Below are 19425 nucleotides of genomic sequence, written 5' to 3' on the forward strand. Positions count from 1 at the left end.
AGCGATTTGGCAGCTAAAGCTTCACTATACTCAACCTTTTATGTGACTTTTCAATTGTTTACAAGGTATTAGCTAACTAATTCCTCTCTCTTTTAGAATGGAAGGATGGTTGTTTTCTTCCTGTCTCACTCTCCAGTTAAATAAAATTGTGCTCAAGTAATGCCAGTGTGATACCATTCATTAATGTTTTGAAGCATATAAGTGTTTGACTTATTGAGTGTTTGACTTATTGAGTGTTTGAGAATTGAGTGTTTCACTTTGTTGTGTGGGGAAACATTGAATGCTTATTTTCAAGACCATCAGAGAACAGAAAATTTTAAAGCAGGATTGTTTGACTATTTTTATCTTCTGTGCAATTAATTAAAGGACCTCATTGCTGTCTACAACTACCTGAAGGGAGGTTGTAGCCAGGTGGGGGTTGGTCTCTTCTCCCAGGCAACCAGCAGCAGAACAAGGGGACACAGTCTCAAGTTGTGCCAGGGGAGGTCTAGGCTGGATGTTAGGAGGAAGTTCTTGCCAGAGAGAGTGATCTGGCATTGGAATGGGCTGCCCAAAGAGATGGTGGAGTCACTGTCTCTGGAGGTGTTCAAGCAAAGCCTGGATGAGGCACTTAGTGCCATGGTCTAGTTGATCAGCCAAGGCTGGATGATAGTTAAGGATTGGATGATCTTGGAGGTCCCTTCCAATCTGGTTGATTATATGATTCTATGAAAGCATTATGAACTCACAAAATGCACATAAAATTACAGTAGTCATGATACTATTCTGAGATTTTCTCTATTCTTTTCCCTTTTTTTTTTCCTGTCTCACAGCAGAAGTAAAATATGAGTTTATAAAAAGCCAAACTTTTGAATCTCATCTCCTCAGTTTCATTCAGCAATTGTTGAAAAAATGAGAAATACAGACTACCACATAATTTGTTCATAATTTGTTCTTCTTTATGACACTAGATGTTGGGAAAAATGTTCGGTGGAGTGCTATGAGAAGATGACTCTCTGTTCACCAATATGGTTAGATGGTCAAATCCACTTTATTTACGTGGTGCAGTGACTTATATGCACTTCTAGCAATAGGCGTGCTCCAACGAGATTGGTTACAGTCAGAGGGTCCAGAGTTACTTGTAAGGTGTGCATAGGTTAACTTATCACAACATTCTAAGGGTCAGCCTCCATCACCACCTACTCCAACCCCTTTGGTTATCTAGTCTCTACCCACTGCAGCTGTGTGTGGGGTGCTCAGCTGTTTACAGCTCAATTTCCTGAACTAACTGGGACCCAAGGACGTTCCCAGCACGGGTTGCTCATGTTTATCAATTCTTGTGTGCTCTGCTAACAAGAATTTCTCCAACAACTAGATTTCAGACAATCACAGTTTCATCTGAGATTGATTAGTATGTGTACAAGAAACAAAATTGCCACTATCAATATTTTTAATACACTTAGAAAGAAATGTGAATATAGTTTTACCATTGTCACTTGTGTGTCAGTAAACAAAACTGCCTCAGAGGGAGTAATTCGCACGTTGGTTTTACAATCCTACTTTTATTTTTGTTGTGGAAGCAGGGAATGAATGTGGCTGAGTCAGGGATTTATATAAAAATAGAGTTATTTTATTTTCCCAAAAACCTGCCCCCAAAACTATATACAGAAATTAATTTAGTTTTAATTAGCAGATTCAGCTTATTTGAGAAAATCTACAGGATGCCATAGATAATTTGACTATTTTGGAAGTCAGAAGTTGGAAAAGGCTTTAGCTATTAATTGAATAGCGTTTCCCACTTAAAAATAAAGCTGAGCCAAAATAACTCATGGTCAGGCTGACTTGGTCCAGTGGCCTGTCCCTCTCGCTCTCTTTCAGAAGCCGCAGGGGGAGGGGGGAGAAGTCTCAGGCAGGCACGAACACTCAGGCAGGCATGATCTCTAAGGCAGGGACAAACTCCAAGGCAGGAACCCCAAAGGTTGGAAGTCCCCCAATATTTATACCCTTCCTAGACAAAGAGCAGAGTTACCACTTCCTTGGCACAAAGATCACAGCCAATTACAGCCTGATTCCAGCGTGGGCACTGTATGGGCATCCCTAGTGCTGGAAAGGCCCCTTGCTCATCCCCCCTTCATGCCTGCAGGGCAGGGGGGGGAGAAGTCTGTTCATGCCTTTTCCTCTCCCATTCAAACCATGGAGGGAGAGGAATTCAGGGGTATGCAGGACTCCAGGACATTTTCCCTCTTCTTCTTTTGTTCTAACCATGTGAGAAGGAAGGAAACTTAATTCCCACAGTTGAAAACTAGTAAATGAATGACTTACTGGGGTTGGGTAGAATATATTCACATTTCTCTTAAAGAACTTGACTGAAAATATAAATCAGAAAATGCAGCAGATACTGGGATTCAAATAGAAAAGTAAAAAAAAAAAAAAAAAAAAAAGTAAAAAAAAAAAAACAATAAAAATTAAAAGAAGAAATAAATAATAAATAATGGAATTCTGAGACCAGTATAATTCAGCCTAGCTTCAGAGGTTGTAAAAAAATTATATCCTTTTTATACTTGCAAATAAGAATCACAGCATGAGTACAATTTCAGAAGAATGCCAAAAGAACGCTACTCCAGGGAAAAACACTGCTTTTTGTTATCTCTAATATAAAGCTGCATTACTACAAATAAGTTAAGTGGATTTACTTAATTTTTTACCTGCTTTTAAGCAGATTAGATGTAATCTTAGCCTAATATTTATATCCTCACTGAAACAATTTGATATTATCCTGTAGACAGTTCTAAATGTGGAAGTGAGAAGTTCATTATTTCCATAGCCCCACAGCTACAACATTTCTTTGTGTTCTCTTTCCTTTGTAATCTTTTACATATATTACTTACTATTTTTGCACCCCCTCTAGCATTATCTACACTGTCTTTTTACACTTCATGGTTTAGATTCTACCCTTTTACCATCTCTGTCATTCAAACCCATTTGGAATCAATCAGACCAGAAAATCTCTAGAAGAGTGTCTGTAAGTTGGGTGCTTTCAATAACAAAGAATTGGATTCAAATATTTATGAGTTCATCTCCAGACCTCTGGTCTTGTGTTCTTTCCAAATGTCCTCGATTAGACATAAAGTTTCTGAACAGTGAAATAGCATTCAGATCTAATTCTTCTTCCCAGATAGTCATATCAAATTTGGAAGAAAACAGCAAGTGGACTTAAGATTAAGTTAATATTCATGATGCAGAAAAGATTATAGTTTGTCTTACAGAGTACCTCTAAGGATGTTAGAGAGCAATGTGTTCAGCAGAATGTTGGAATGTTGTATTTAACCAGGGCTTGGTTAAATCAAGTTGGATCCAACTAAACTAAATGTCCCAGTTGCAAAGCTCTGATCTTAGCTTTTCCATAAGAGAATTTTGTTCTTCCATGTTTGACTTTGACAATGGATTACAAAGAAGAAAAGTAACATGTGAATTCAAGTATAATTTTATGTTGTTCAATTTGGGTGTTCCCTGCCCCCCCCCCTCACACCCCCCCCCCCGCCTCTGCACTTTGGAAATCACCCAGACTAGACTCAGCTGGCTCTGGAAATATGAATGAAGCTTATTATTTACAGCTAGCACAATATACAGGCAGATATTTACAGTATATACAGTTATAGACAGAAATAGACAAGGTAAAAGGTAATACAGAAACACAACTCCCCTCCCAGAAACCTGAGTCCCCAGGAGGGGCTCTCAACCACCCCTTCACCTTCCCCCTGCCCCTCTCAACCTTACCCCAGTCCCAAGGAAGAATGGGGGTTTGGCCAGGGGGTTAGGAAGCAAAGTGGATTAGTCCAAAATGGAGGGTGAGGTTAGAGAGATGCAGCTCAGTCAGCAGCCCAAGTGAGAGTGGTTATCTAATGTTTTTATTTCTTGTTCCTATATATCTCAGCAACCCTGTGAGTGAAGTAGACATCACCACTGTTTTTTTTCCACAACCTGTAATCTAGTTCTTCTCACCAAAATAGTTTAGCCTGCTTCAAACTAGCACAACTAGAATATAGGAAGATATGGACTCATCAACTTAGTTCTTCTGGATATGTGGAGATAAAGAAGTGTGTCAGAATTAGAACAAAATCTTTTAGACAGTGAGGTTATGATTAGCCCAACTACCTGAGGGGTGGTTGTGGCCAGGAGGAGGTTGCTCTCTTCTCTCAGGCGGCCAGCACCAGAACGAGAGGACACAGCCTCAAGCTGCGCCAGGGGAAATTTAGGCTCGAGGTGAGGAGAAAGTTCTTCACTGAGAGAGTCATTGGACACTGGAATGGACTGCCCGGGCAGGTGGTGGAGTCACCGTCCCTGGGGCTGTTCAAGGCAAGGTTGGACGTGGCACTTGGTGCCATGGTCTAACCTTGAGCTCTGTGGTAAAGGGTTGGACTTGATGATCTATGAGGTCTCTTCCAGCCTTGATGATACTGTGATACTGTGATACATTGCTGCAGCAAATAAATGGGAGGACACAAGTTATTAGGCTGTTGGTTTGGAGGGGGTTTGTGTATTTTATTTGTTTGTTTTTATTTTAATAGGGTGCACATGAGTATTTATAAGAATAAAAGCATATACATAAACTCATAAAAATTACATGGATCTGAACTTTATCTCAGGAGAATAAAATTCATTAATATTTAACAAGGTACTTCTGAAAGCGCATTACCATGATGCAAATTATTAAGCCTACTTGATTTAGTTTCTTACTTTCCCATGCCCTTAAATAACAAATATTATAATGAGCTCGAAGCATGTAATTATCAACAGATATAATAAATATCATCTTTAAACACAAGAAAACGGACATTTTTAATGGTTTAAAAAATCAAATCCCTTTAAATACATTGATACGTGCATGGTATTAAAATATGTATGCTTGTGTATATTTGTATGTCTTTATATTTTCCAGTGTTCCACATACTCTCTAAAGATTTTTTTCCCCTGGTTGGATTAGAAGTGTATTATCTTCTACAAGAAAGTTTTGAACTCTTTTGGGTCACTGGAAAATCTTCTGGTTCAGAGACTCATTTTGTCATTTTTCAGTTCAAGACAGTCAAGACTTACTCTTTGCTGCCCATGGCAATGGAAATGAAGGAACGGTTTTGCACTGAGGAACAAAAAATGAGCAAACCAAAGAACCTTCGTGATACAGAAAAAGATGGAAGAAGAAGGCATTTTTTAAAATGAGAAATTTCAGTGTCATTGCCTCTGTGCAAGATCCAATACCCTGATGATCTCTACAAGATCTTCAAAAAGATAGCATTGTAAAAAATTCTACCTCCCTTTCTAAACTATAAAACCTTCCCAAAACATATAAAACTTTCAAAGATGTTTTTATACAGATTGAATTGCCCCTTAAAGAGTAATCATTGGAGTGAGGGCTGACTGCTTATTAAAGGAGGGTGATGTAGGAGCTAAGGAAAACACCAGTAAAGGAAGTGCACACACCAACAGGGCAAAGTTGTACAGGGTTTGAGCATAGGAGCCTGTGGGGGTAACAAGGTCCATTCAAAACTCTCAATATAGCAAGGAGAGTCAATCTGACCAGGTCTGAATGAACCAGTGGAAGCACAGTTGGGAGAAAAGGGTGTCAGAGGCAGGTATGTCTACAAAACCAATGGCATCCTGGCCTGTATCAGGAACAATGTGGCCAGTAGGATAAGGGAGGTTATTCTTCCCTTGTACTCAACACTGCTCGGGCCACACCTTCAGTCCTGTGTCCAGTTCTGGGCCCCTCAATTCAAGAGAGATGTTGATATACCAGAACATGTCCAGAGAAGGGTGGCAAAGCTGGTGAGGGGCCTGGAACATAGCTCTGTGAGGAGAGGCTGAGGGAGATGGGGTTGTTTAGCCTAGAGGCTAAGAGGAGGCTCAGGGGTGACCTCATCACTGCCTACAACTACCTGAAGAGAGGCTGTAGCCAGGTGGGGTTGGTCTCTTCTGCCAGGCAACCAGCAACAGAACGAGAGAAACATAGTCTCAAGTTGTGGTGGGGAGAGGTATGGGCTGGATGTTAGGAGGAAGTTCTTGATAGAGAATGTGATTGGCATTGGAATGGGCTGCTCAGGGAGGTGGTGGAGTCACCATCCCTGGAGGTGTTCAAGAAAAGCCCAGATGAGGCATTTACTGCCATGGTGTAGTTGACTGGCTAGGGCTGGCTGCTAGGTTGGACTGGATGATCTTGGAGGTCTCCTCCAACCTGGTTGATTCTATGATTCTATGATGCAGGTTCAATATGAAAGACTGTGGAAACAAAGCCTTACATATGTGGAGATTTCCCAACTATAAACAGAAGAAATAATTCTGATACAAATGTACATTTAGATTATTAAAAAGATACTTTAAATAGCTGCTATTTGTAATCTCACAGGAACACTGTTCAAACAATATTTCTCTTTACTGCAAACATCTGAGGTATTTCTCAGTGCAGTCTTTAATATTGGAAATTGCAGCATCCAGCATGCTTCGTATTTCTCTGCTAGTGATAACAGATAAGAAATCTTGCTATAAATTATCTTTTCAGAATGACTGAACAACTAAGAGTGACCTGTTGCATGTCTGAAAGTGTCCTTTCCCCCCCCCCCCCCCCCTTTGTTTCTTTTCTCCTTTTCTAGGTTGCTTTAGAAACAACATTTTGTGAATGACTTTTTAATGCCAATAGACTGAAATAGTCCACTAATGCTTATGTTTTAGAGACTTTCTGGTTGTTTTCTTATTTCCATTTTGTGTTTAATGAGATTTAATTATAATAACACTGAGTTAGTCAATTATTTTTGACATCTCAACCCTGAATTTTCTTGCAGATAGAAAACTTCCAGTATTTTATTACTGTTTTGCCAGTATACCATATTTTCCAGGATTGTGATAGTAATTATTGTTTCTCTTATCAAAATATCACCACATATTTCAACACATTAATTCTCACCCTTCATCTTTGGCAAACATTTTATAGCCCAAAAAATTTGGGGATAGTGGATTTGCTGTCCCTGGAGGTGTTCAAGAAGAGACTGGATGAGGCACTTACTGCCATGATCTGGTTGATTGGATAGGACTGAGTGATAGGTTGGATTTGATAATCTTTCAGGTCTATTCCAACCTGGTTGATTCTATGATTCTATGATCTTCAAGAAAAAAATGAGTCCATGTCTCCTCCTTCCCATATTGTATGAGTAAGAAGTTGATGTACAACTCCAGTGATAAGCCAAGACTTTCTGAGAAATCTGATAGGACATTTTGCCTTTCTACTTTCTCCTTAATAAAATTTGTCTTTCTTAAAGACTTGCACAAATGAAAAAAAAACAAAAAACAAAAAACCACTTGACAATAAAATGAGAAATATCTTCATTAGGGAACAAAACTGGTGGAGCTATTAATTCAGTGACATTTCAGAAGCAATTAAGCATGAATAAGTAGTCAAATAGTCCCTAGTTTTACATTTTTCACCTGTTCTTTTAATTGTAATTATGAGTGCTTTAAATTTGTGAATTTGCCTTGATGCTCGAATTTTGTTTGCCCAGCAATTCATTTAAGTTTGATTCATTAAATAACTGAGTGACAGGATGAGAAAACCAATTAATATAAATAGGAACTATAGTATTGACTTGTAGACATTTTAAACTGTTATTGTTTACCTGCTTTTGCCTAAGTATAAAGCAAACACACATATGCCAAACCAAGGAGGCATTGAAAACAATATTCCAATTACATATGCTAATCTTGTCTTTAGCATCATGACAGCAGATTGGAAAACACACAAAAAAAGTAGCTATTTTGCTTTTGGTATTACTAAAATGTAATACAAAGATCTACTTGTTATCCTCTTCTAACTAGCTGTAGCCTTATTATATATTGTTGTAATTGTCTTAGGAGTTGTTTTCTTTCTGGGAGCCCCACACACACTTTGGAAATCACCCAGACTAGACTCAGCTGGCTCTGGAAATTGAATAAAGCTTATATTTACAGCTAGCACAATATACAACCAGATATTTACAGTATATACAGTTACATGCAGAAATAGACAAGGTAAAAGGTAATACAGAAACACAACTCCCCTCCCAGAAACCTGAGTCCCCAGGAGGGGCTCCCAAGTGCCCTTTCACTTTCTCTCCCCCCTCTCATCCTTACACCAGTCCTAAGGAAGAATGGAGGTTTGGCTAGGGAGTTAGGAAGCAAAGTGGATTAGTCAGAGAAACGGCAGAGAGGCTGGAGAGAGATGCAGCTTGGAGCTCCCAGCAGAAATGAGTTATCTATGCTTGTATTCTTGTTCTTGTATCTCTCTAGAGAGATCTGTAATCTATATCTTCACACCAAAACAGTCTAGCTAGCTTCAAACTAGCACACTTGGTTATGCTCCCTAGATGTTAAAGGAGCATAGACTATTAATTTTCTCAAAGACATTGTCTTTCTCAACATTTTAAAGTTAAAAATGCCATAAAATAAAAGCATATGGTAATAGAAAACCAAGCATGCACACATGTTATAGAATCTAAAGAATATCAACAACAAGAACAAAGTATTTTCTTCTCAGTAATTGCAATAGAAAAGGAAAATAAGTGAGGTACACCTGTGTTGGGGTTCGGGCAGAGATGAGTGATTTGAAATAAGAAAGCAAGAAGGGTAACATTAGGACACAGAGATAAGGAGTGCAGCTTCAGGGAAAAGAACCTTGAAAAAGTTGGTGGAGAAGCTGCAAGTTAGCTGTGCGAGGGGACTAAGGGGGGCCAGTCAGTCAGATTTGCTCCTAGGGTGTGTGGACAGCCCATATTCTGTTATGCAACCTATCAGAATCATACACATTGTATTAGCTCTCTATATAAGCATTGCTTTGAGCTGCAATAAAGGTTCATCTTAGGCATCACATTGGTGTCTCAGCGTCGTTCCAGTCCCTGCACGATCTAGGCGACCTTGGCACACCTGTTTTTCTGAAAAACAAAATGAAAAACCAACAAACCACCAAATAAACAAACAAACAAACATAAACTCCTATAAACAAACCAACCCCAACAAAACTCTGAAATCCAAATCCTTGCCGTGATCTAGTTGACTGGATAGGGCTGGGTGCTAGGTTGGAGTGGATGATCTTGGAGGTCTCTTCCAACCTGGTTGATTGTATGATTCTATAATTCTGTGCTAGTTTGAAGCAAGCTAGAATGTTTTGGTAAAAGAACTAGATAATGGGCAGTGAAATGAAAAACAATTGTGTCTCCTTCGCTTGCAGTCACACTGAGAACTCTGGGAAGAAGCAGTAAAACATTCTCCATTTTGGTTTTTCATTCTGCCTTTGCCTTCAGACCTAGTCACATCTCACTAACCTTGCTCCCACTAACCTTGCTCCCTAACCTCTTGGCTGCACCTCTATTCTTCCTGGAAACTGGGGTAAGGTTGAGAGGGCAAGGGGAGGTGTTGGGGTGGTTTGAGAGCCCCTCCTGGGGACTCAGGTTTCTGGGAGGGGAGTTGTGCTTCTGTATTGTTTATCCTTTGTATATTTCTGTATATAACTGTATATATTGTAAATAGCTGCCTGTATATTTGCTGCTTGTAAATAAATAGCTTCATTTATATTCCCAGAGGCCGTCTGAGTTAGCTGGGGCATTTCCAAAATGTGGGGGGATGGGTTAAAAGCCCAAACCATCACAAATTCTATGATGAATTTAGAATGAGCACTCGGAAAATCTTTCACTGAAACCCTATTTAGAAAATATCAATTTACATGCATTTGTTGCTTTATAGTCAAACCATCTTACATAGTAACTTAATGCATTGTTCTTATAAATAATCTTCTGTCAAATGATGTACTAATGTAAAAATTTTTTGTTCGATGAAGCAACATTTTACAGTATGAGTTGCAAATAGTCTCTTCATGTTTCAGTTTCCCAGTCTTGGAGATAATATCTCCATTACTTTGCTGTCTTTGATGAAGTTCCCATTACAAGAAGGATATGGACTTGCTGGAGCATGTCCAGAGAAGGGCCATGAGGATGATCAGAGGGCTGCAGCACCTCTGCTATGAGGATGGACTGAAAGAGTTGGGGCTGTCCAATCTGGAGAAAAGGAGGCTCCGAGGTGACCTCATTGTGGCCTTGCAGTATCTGAAGGGGGCCTACAAAAAAGCTGGGAAGGGACTTTTTAGGCTATCAGGTAGTGACAAGACTCAAGCAATGGAGCAAAGCTGGAGATGGGTAGGTTCAGACTGGACGTGAGGAGGAAGTTGTTCAGCATGAGAGTGGTGAGAGCCTGGAATGGGTTGCCCAGAGAGGTGGTTGAGGCCCCATGCCTGGAGGTGTTTAAGGCCAGGTTGAGGCTCTGGCCAGCCTGATCTAGGGGAGGGTGTCCCTGCCCATAGCAGGAGGTTTGGACCTAGATAATCCTTGTGGTCCCTTCCAAGCCTGACTAATTGTATGATTCTAAGTTAACAGAAAGGTCAATACTAGAATATAATTTCTGGCCTGTTCTCTGTGTTAAAAATACCAACCTAGCTCATGCACTTATTATTATGATTCCCCTTTTTGTTGCACCACATGTATGGGCCCTATATTGGAAATCCCAGCCTGGACAGCAAGATTGACATTTCATAACAGCAATATTGTACATCAGGTCTGCACTGGGATCTATGACTACACTAAGGAAATGTTAATCAAATCTAATCATATCACAACTAGTTTCATGGATGATGTCAAAGGCCAAAGAAATTATCTGATTATAGTTCTGACCATCAAAAATACTGTGCTTTTTAGCTGATCTATTTTGCTTTAGAGAAATGAACAATGGATGTAACTTCTAAAGAATAAATCAGAATAATTCAACACCAACTGAATATCATTCCATCTTGGCTCATGAAATAGTTGTTTATTTAGACCAAATTTTGTTTTGCTTAGAGGAAAGCTTAGCATTCAGTTTTAATGAACGACATACTTTCAGTTTTGCAAATGAGCCTTTTTCAAATTTGAGCCAAATCTCCACAATGGATAAAATCAATAGTTCCCTGAATGGACAGAAAATTAGCAAGGCTTATTAAACTTTGTATATGACTCACTGTCCCTGTGCTGCATCACAAGGAAGATAAACAAAGATAAACAAATAATCCCATGCCTCTTTGAATAGTATCAGTGCAAAAAAAAAAAGAAGTCAAATAGGCACTAGGTATTAGTTTAAAGTAAATATCCAGTGTTAATAGTAAAACCCCATTAGTGTGAGCTTGATTTGGAATAGCTTTACTAATAAGATCTATTTGTTCTGTGTATTCATAGAATCACAGAACTACTGTATCAACCCAGTTGGAAGAGACCTCCAAGATCATCCAGTCCAACCTACCACCCAGGTCTATGCAATCAACTAGACCATGGCACTAAGTGCCTCGTCCAGTCTTTTCTTGAACTGCACTGCTTCAGGTTGTAGCTGTTGTGCATTAAGATTTCTCTGATATCTTGGATCTCTCTAACCTGTAGTTTTACATATATTTTCTAAGCTATCAAAATGGTAAGGTTCTTGGATTTACTTAGAACACAAACCCTATGAGGAGAGGCTGAGGGAGCTGGGGTTGTTTAGCCTGGAGAAGAGGAGGCTCAGGGGGGACCTCATTGCTGTCTACAACTACCTGAAGGAAAACTGTAGCCAGGTGGGGGTTGCTCTCTTCTGCCAGGCAGCCAGCTATAGAACAAGGGGACACAGTCTCAAGCTGTGCTGGGGGAAGTCTAGGCTGGATGTTAGGAGGAAGTTTTTCCCAGAGAGAGTGATTGGCATTGGAATGGGCTGCCCAGGGAGGTGGTGGAGTTGCTGTCCCTGGAGATGTTCAAAAAAAGCCTGGCTGAGGCACTTAGTGCCGTGGTCTAGCTGACTGGAAAGGGCTGGGTGCTAGGTTGGACTGAATGATCTTGGAGGTCTCTTCCAACCTGGTTTATTCTATGATTCTATGAAATGCATAGTACATGTTTTTAAACAAAAATAAAGGAGGTGGGAGGGAAGGAATTATTAGCTCTGTACAAGAAAAGCTATAGACTACAGCAATGACTGCTGTCAAGTGATTAAATAGAGCTGCATACGTACAACCACATGTGTGTAAATATTTGCACCAGATTTGAAAATGCCATATGCTTCTAACAGCTGCTAACACATGCAGTCACTTTCTTGTTGCATATTCAAATAGCACACAAAGCATTGACTCCATGGTTGTCTCCGAAGGGAAGAAGCTGGCAGATCACGATGTAAATATTTAAGCAATCAGTAAAAACAAATGGCTTAAATTTAATGTATCATAGAGAAGCTCTGCAATGGCTGTTTCATAAGGAAAACATGTTGAAAAAAAGGGATCAGTTCATGATTTAAGAGTTAGTGTTGCACAGTTTTAAAACACAACTACTGCACCAGCTAATTATAGGCTGATAATTGATAAAAATGCTCTGAAGTAACTGCAAGGTTACAGGCTTAATTTCTTACTTCAAATCACTCAGTGTTTATTGATGCTGCTGTATTGCTAAAGCCTTAGGATTCCAGCAGCAAAAAATTATTTCCCTCTAAGTTCCAACCAGAACAGAACAACAGCACTTCAGTAGCTTTTCTTGTCTGCTTGGATCTTTGCCATAACCTCCCTCATTTTAAAATAGCTTAGTTGGTTCTCTGATTTCATTGCCATTGTTTTATCTTTCCAATGCACAAGAGTACTTGTCTCTTTATTCTTTCCTTCTCTTTCCTTCTTCTCTTTGTTTTTGCTTTTTCTGATTGTTTCTTTTTAAACCTATGAAACTTTTCTGCTTAATTGGTGAAACATACACTGTGAGTGGCTCTCTCCATGTGCTTTGACGACATAAGCATATAAAACATCTTGTAAAGGAAGCTTCTGTCACTTGGCATTATGAATGCTAACTGGTTTCTTCATCCATGCATAGACAGAATTGGAGTAGTTTAGCAGTATCTGTTGCCATCCACTTGCTGATACAGGCCTGTGCTACATCAGTGCTCTCTATTAACCATGACATGAGTAATTCTTTCCCTGAATACGTTAAACCTCCAAGGAGATTTCTGAGTACACATCCATAGAATTGCATGTTGTCAGTCCTGTTCTGTATTTGTACTAAGAGATGCTTGTTCAGTATTTTAATGCTGGAGTGCTGATGGAATTCATGACTCCGTCTGATTTTTTATGGTAAGTCCAAATTTAACTTGTTAGGGTACTGCCATTGATGGTCAGAGTAACAAAATCCAAACATATGTCAGGCCATCTGCAAGGGCAAAAGTTATCTTCCACTGATGTTGAAGTGGCAGTGCCAGTGTCTGTGCTAAGACAGACAACATAAGCTATGTATGCAAATAGCAAGAGCCTGGCTTTCTGAGAGGAAATAAACCACTAAGATCATAAAAAGAAGTGGAAAAAATAAAGTCATTAAAATGAAATAAGCACACATTTAAACTCTGAAGTTTATTTGTCTTTGAACAAGATTCTTATGAACACACTGAGGTTTGCTAATCCTTTGGAATTCGGAATAGGGGATATATCATCATCACTTGGGCTGAATGGAGCCAAGATCAGCTGCAAGGAATGGAATGGAATGGAATGGAATGGAATGGAATGGAATGAAGAATGTCTTGCTTGTTTAAAGTTCCGCATATTCAGCAGCATTTTTTACTCTCATCATCATGAGGAGATTGATTAGAAATATCCAAAATTTTAGATACTGTGAATGCTGGTGCAAATACTAGCGCAATGATATGCAAACAGAAAGCACTAAGGTAAAGAGAGCTCTTTTTTGTCTCTGATTTCAGAGGTTACATTTGTTCTTTTTGTTTTCCCACACTATTCTGCAATCTCAGTGTATTTTTCCTACCTTTTCATTATTAACAAGATACAGAAAACACACAGAGCTATTTTCAGGCATCTTGGAAATGTAGATTTTTATCCTCTCTCTGGAGACTATTCTGCACAGTATTCTGCAAACAAAAATGAGGAACTCTGCATTCCTCCACACACTTGACATGGCAGACCTGAAATGTTTGAAGATTTGATTATCAAAGTAGTCATTTCTATCCTCATATGATGCAGTCACTTTTTAAACTGCAGAAGTCATTTAAGCTCTGTACTCTTCAGGATATACAGCAGGTGATTATTTATCTTGCCTCCAAGAGACATTCTTCATTTTCCCAGCCTCAGCAGGAATTTGCAAAACTTCAAACCTGCTAAACCTGCTCAAATCCTAGCATTTATCTGGAACCCTTAGCTATTATGATTCTCCCACCTTCTTAGTATTAAAGTGTGACTAGAAAATGTTATTGAAAAGAAGCCCTCAAACTACATCGTAATCATCATCATAATTAGATGGATTTGTTTTCAACTTGGTGTTCTAAAGGAATTCAGATCCAAATAGCCAAATTGACTCTCCTTTCTGCAGCCATTCATTTAGAACTGTGTGATGCACCAGGTAGAGATCAAAAATTATGTCTGAGGCACTGGTGAGCATCTAGAGAACTGCACACAAGTGTAAACTTTGCATGGATTTATAGAAATTCTATGAAAGAGAAAAAAATTAGTAAGCACATAAATCTCACAATAAAGGAAATACAGTAAAAGCAAAACAAACAACAAAAAAAACCCAATATGGATTCTACAAATGCTTCATAAAACAAAACAGTTGTTCTGCGGGAATCAGCTAGTATGTTACTGCTGAAGATTAAGTTGAGAGAGCTTACAATGACTTCTAAAGATGCAGCAAGGTCTTTCACTAATTCTTGATACAGAATTTCAGCTGATATAAAATAACAGGTGGAGACCCTACATTGACAGGTAGCTGATAAAAGGACAAAGACAAATGAACAAACGAAGCCCGATAGGACAGTGTAATAGAGAAATAACAACTTAGATTTCTCCCTTAAGAGAATCTACTGTGATTACTCCTGTGATTTTTGTTGTCATACTGTTGGATCATTTGGGATAGGGTAAATAAGGTTTATCTTAGCAAAAATCCCTGCAGATGAATCATTTCTTACAGTGTTATATAAAGCATCGTAGAAAAATTACTAGGCATATTTGGCATGTATGTTTATTCCTACACTGTATGAGTATACATACACTGTCTCTGTAAAAGGCTCTCTGCAGGGGATGGTCTGAGGTGGTAGGATTAATGGGGCAAACATGGGCTTATCCATGTTGGCTTGCCCACACGTGTTCCCCTGCTCCCCCTACTTCTGTGCTGGGGAGAGGCAACCGTGGGAGCGGAGGGCAAAAGCCACCTAGTATGGTGAGGCCTGCCAAAGTGCCATTCTGATTGACTAATGTATGCCCCATTAGTCTCAGGCTGAATATTGATAAAAGAGGTAAGCAGGTAGCACAGGGGCTGCTGCCACCTCATTTTGCATCCTGAGTTTTCGTGGAGAGCTCACCAGGAACAGGCTCTAAATGTCTGCACACAATCAGCCTGCATAGCCAGCCAGGCATCCTACTGAGACTGCACATCACAAGACTTCCTGCCTGCACCTGAAAGTCTCCAGCCAAGGCTAGAAGTCCTGGAGATACACAGATCATCCAAAAGAGCCAGGTGACAAGGTCAGAGATTGTCTGCTTCCTTTCCGCAGAAGTCTGCAAAGAATCAAGTCTCAGCAGCCAGCAAGACAGAGCTCCACCTGCTTTGGGTACTGTCTGATTGTCTTGGGAGATTTTGCACTTTGTGAGTAAATACTTAAAAGCCTCATCCTGTATAATATTTGCATTTGCCATTTTAAGAAATAAGTGCTCTAGTTTTGCCCGCTCCCTGCCTGTATAGATTTCCAACCTGTGCCTTTTTGAACCTGTGAATATGATTTCTGGTGAGTTTGAATGTTAATAAACAGTTTTCATAGCTATTAAAAAGTTTTCTGGTGAGTTTTAATCATAGAATCATAGAATCATAGAATCAACCAGGTTGGAAGAGACCTCCAAGATCATCCAGTACAACCTAGCACCCAGTCCTAACCAATCAACTAGACCATGGCACTAAGTGCCTCATCCAGTCTTTGCTTGAAGACCCCCAGGGACGGTGCCTCCACCACCTCCCTGGGCAGCCCATTCCAATGGGAAATCATTCTCTCTGTGAAGAACTTCTTCCTAATATCCAGCCTATACCTACCCTGGCACAACTTGAGACTGTGTCCCCTTGTTCTATTGCTGGTTGTTTTAATGTTAATAAACAGTTTTCATGGCTATTAACAATCATTGCCTGGATATCAACATTAAGAGAGATTATTATTTTTGCATAATCTGTCACAGTTTAGATGACAATATAGTAAAAGAAAATATTAATTGAAATGGTGTGATAAAGAAAAGGCTTTGTCTGTCTGTCATAAGGTTCATTAGTATCAGGGGAACACATAAAAACAGTCTAACATTTCTTAATGGTTTTAATCATTCAATTCTGTACTACAGTTTTGACAAGAAGATGCTACAATTAACAAAGACTAATAAAAGTCCACTGTAGGGCCAAAATTAAGCCACTGAAGGGGAATAATGACAAAAAATGCAATTTCTTTTGTAGAATTTATCCTGCAATGTTTTGGAGACCTTTAGGTATTCTTTTCCCTTTCATATTTATTTTAAAGATGCAATCAGTGCCACACATTTGCCGGAGTTAAGGTTTTAGATTGTAGGTGTACTGGCATTTAAATCAAATATCTAAATTAATCCTCTCCAGAGAAAATGGAAGTTGTACATCTGAACCTATGTGACCCTATGTAAATTAGGAAAAAAAAAAAAAAAGGAAAGAAAAAAAGAGATGAATCATGCAGGGAAGTTAGAAACATCTGAGAAGTAATTAATTGTGGTTTAGAATAGTCGTAAGCTAGTACATCTTGGGGAAAATGTTCTGAAATGGCATTGATAGAGAGGGAGAGACTTGGAAAGCTGTAATGCTGAAAAAGATTTAGAGATGATAGATAGCAGACAGTAAATTAGATATTGAGCTTGCAATGTAACAGGAAGTCACAAAAAGACTGCACAAGTTTAGGTTGCACATAGAGGAGAAGCATGCCATAGCCTGCATAAGTACTGCAGAAACCACCACAATAAGAGTAGGGGCATTTTCTTTTTTTACTTTTGGCTACTAAAATTCAGCAGCAGTTGAAATAAAGAAGGAAAAAAAACCCAAACCCAAAACAATTTAAAAAAAATGAATGAAACAACAACAATGTGGGCAACGAAAATGAAGCTGGTGAAGGACCTGGAGCACAGCCCTGTGAGGAGAGGCTGAAGGAGCTGGAATTGTTGAACCTGGAGAAGAGGAGGCTCAGAGGGGACCTCATTGCTGTCTACAACCACATGAAGGGAGGTTGTAGCCAGGTGGAGGTTGGTCTCTTCTTCCAGGCAAGCAGCAATAGAACAAGGGGACACAGTCTCAAGTTGTGCTGGGGGAGGTCTAGGCTGGATGTTAGGAGGAAGTTCTTGACAGAGAGAGTGATTGGCATTGGAATGGGCTGCCCAGGGAGGTGGTGGAGTTGCCATCCCTGGAGGTGTTCAAGAAAAGCCTGGCTGAGGCACTCAATGCCATGGTCTAGGTGATTGGCCAGGGCTGGGTAATAAGTTGGACTGGATGATCTTGGAGGTCTCTTCCAACCTGGTTGATTCTATTCTATGATTCTAACAAAAAATTCCAACAGAACCAAACTAAAACTAAAAAGCTGATAAGATTACTTTCACATGCTAAGTGAACAAAACCTTACAGAATACCTGTCCAGAAATACTTTCCTGATTTAAGTACCAAGTGAGGAAATATTTTGGGACTGTCATAAAACCTTGCTCAAAGTGAAATACGGAGACCAAGAGAAATAAAATAGTTTTGAAGGGACAGATTGTAAGAGCATGGACAGTATCTGCTGAAAAACATTTCTGGGGGGGAAAAAAAAGACTTACACGTTCCTGTTCATATATCATATATGCAGAATGCAGTCTGCTGGTATTTATTATCCCTTCTTTAAGTACCTCAAAGATAAATGTTTGGATGTGAGCTAAATAGCCAAGATTCCCCTTGGAGAAAAATGCAGACATCCCCAGAGGAAGATTCTTCTCATGCTTAATTAGATATCCATGATAGGTCAGATTAATCACTTTTAGGAAGGGACTATGTTGGAGATGCCTACAGTAAATGGTCATTAGACACCTCAATTATTTTGTTTCAAGATAAGTGAGCTGAATTCCATTCAAGACAGTCAAATTATGCTTCATATAAATACTCAATGTAAACATATTAATTCAAACCTTATTGAAAATTAAATGGGAAACTTAACAATAAATGTTGTGCTTGTAACTTTGTTGTTCTTTTCACCCTACTCCTTCTCTGTTGTCATTTATCCTCTTCTACGTCTATCTGTTGTTTATCAATCATATTTCATGTATTATGTGCTAGTCTCGTTGTTGGCACAAAAATGCATAATGATAGTGCAAGATAAAAATAAGCTAGATAATGGCACAAAGGTATCTCTTGGTGAAGCTCACTTGAAATGAGAGAAATGCTCTGAGAGAATGACAGAAGATTTACCTGCAAGATAGACATTTTGTGGTACATGATAAGGGTTACTGTGAATTGCTCAATAAGGTCTTAGAAGGTGAAAGCTTGAAGATTGCTTTGAATATTCATATATCACAAAGACACTGTTACTTATTTTACACCACAGATATTTGTGTTAGCATCTTGAAACCTGAATGTCTACTATCAAAAAGGATATTTGAGGATTCCATTATTTTTCCTATGTTTTTCATTTGCTATAGTTATTATATATAGATATATATATAGGAATTAATATGTTGCACAACACATTTTGATAGTGATTCATCACATAATATTACATGGTCTTGTGTATTGTGCTAGCTGGAAATAATAAGCTTCATTCAATTTCCAGAGCTGTCTGAGTCTAGCCTGGGTGATTTCCTAAAGTGTGGGGGGGTGAGGAACACCCAAACCATCACAATGTGAAGGGTAAGTGCCAAGACGAGGGAGTCAGGCTCTTCTTGGTGATGCCCAGCAACAGGACAAGGGGAAATGGGTGGAAGTTGAGGCATAGGAAGTTCCATGCAAACAGAGTGATTTTCCATTGGAATGGGCTGCCCAGGGAGGTGATGGAGTAGCTGTCCCTGGAGGTGTTCAAGAAAAGCCTGGCTGAGGCACTCGGTGCCATGGTCTAGTTGACAGGATAGGACTGGGTGCTAGGTTGGAGTGGATGATCTTGGAGGTCTCTTCCAACCTGGTTGATTCTATGATTCTATGAGAAAGTTTTTTCACTGTGAGGGTTGCAGAACATAGGAAGAGGCTGCCCAGGGAGGTTGTGGAGTCTCCCTCTCTGAAGATATTCAAGGCCTGCTTAGACGTGCTACTGTGTGACCTGGTATAGGTGATCTTGCTTTGGCAGGGAGGTTGGATTAGATAACTGTTCAAGGTCCCTTCGAGCCCTAACCTGTGATTCTGTGAT

The sequence above is a fragment of the Pogoniulus pusillus genome, chromosome 3, assembly GCF_015220805.1.
Source record: "Pogoniulus pusillus isolate bPogPus1 chromosome 3, bPogPus1.pri, whole genome shotgun sequence".
NCBI classification, from domain to species: Eukaryota; Metazoa; Chordata; class Aves; order Piciformes; family Lybiidae; genus Pogoniulus; species Pogoniulus pusillus.